We start from the raw sequence: 1,705 nt of genomic DNA on the forward strand, positions 1-1,705 counted from the left end.
TCGATATACTTAAATCAAACGAGTCACCGTAAATACTTCTAACGAATATGAATGTCCGTCTACTGATGGAGGCAGACAACAATAGCACCGCAAAACGATCAAAACGAGCGACACAAAGTGAATAACATAAAACGAATGACGTCTTACTGTCTTCGCAACAGAGCCGCAGTCTCGTTGTTCTACCGAACCTTCCACTGATCTTCCTGTTGAACTTTCCTTAACTTCAGATAGTAATTCAACTTATTAAATACAATCATGTAGAAACATAAACTGTTTGACAAATGTCTCTCATTGAAGACTATAAAGAACTGTGTGTAAGTGCACCGTAAAGTTCATCATATTTAATAACACGTATTTGGGATAAAAAGGAAACATACGATACGTGTCCAATTTAATAATTAAAATTTCTGTTCATCTAATATTTTCTATTAATTGAAACAGTAAACGTAAAAACTTATTGTACATCGCATTCCATGCGATTTTCTGAATCTGAATCTCGAGTCTTTCCATTTCCATAGAAATAACAAGATACAATAAAAATGAATGAAACTTAACCATTTCCTTATTTACATGTAGACGACTATTTGTGAAATTGATCGCGAATATGTTAATTCAAATATATCGAAGAAATAAGTGTCGTGTGGCAAAACTCGTAACAAAAAAAAAACCGTTAGAAACACGTATAGGGAACGCGTTTAAATCATGCAGAAATTTTAATAGACCGATCAGAAAACAGAGTTGCAAGCGTCGTGGTTCCGGTCGCGAACCGCCTGGAAATCGTGACAAACGTCGTGGCCACGAGGCGCGCCGTAAAAATAATGGAGATCGAGCGTCGCTGGAAGTAGTTTATTATGAAAACCGCACGATGTGCCGAAGGAGTTAAGGGCTTGGCCTAAACTTACGGCTCGGCTCGGTACACTTGCGCCGAGGTCTTTGCACCGTGAAGTTTGCTTTATAAATATCGCCGGTGCACCGGAGTGTCCAGAGAAACGAACCGTGTCTTGGATGAAATGAACGGTCTAAGACTCTCTTTGCTTCAATTGCAACGAATCCGTACGCGTTTTCGATGCGAGATGCAATTATTTCCTCTGTTCCCCATCGTTTCCCTCGTTACTTTTCATGGTGATATTAGCAGCTTAATGATGGTAAAAAATAGGACCGTTGTGTGATTGACGGAAACTTTGAATCGTTAAAATTGTTCATACAGTGGCTTACGAAAGTATTCGGATACTTAGCATAGAAATTTTTTTAGAATAGATATATTATGTATCGTATACGAAACTCTTTGAAATTTCCTTATCGTTGTAACGAGATTTCCAGTTTCAATGTAATAAAACTGAAGCGGTGATTGCACAATTGCATGAATAAAAATTGTTCGTGAAAAGAAAAAGGGTGGATTCAGATACGGGAATATAAGATACATGTAGCTATCGTATTTGTTGCAAAAAGAAAAGAATAAGGAGTATCATGAAAAAGTAAATTAGGATAGAGAATTAGAAGATATGAAATAATAAGTATGTCGTCTAATTAGAAAAATATAATAATAACGAAGCGGATATGAATAAATAGAAAAACCAATACAATTGATAATTCTTGTTATATATATTAATCCTTAAATTGAGATCATTTTCTCATATTCTAACAGGAACATGACAATTTTTAATAATATTTCAATAACCACTAACTCATAACACACGCAAACATA

This window comes from Bombus huntii, chromosome 12 (genome assembly GCF_024542735.1).
Source record: "Bombus huntii isolate Logan2020A chromosome 12, iyBomHunt1.1, whole genome shotgun sequence".
Lineage (NCBI taxonomy): Eukaryota > Metazoa > Arthropoda > Insecta > Hymenoptera > Apidae > Bombus > Bombus huntii.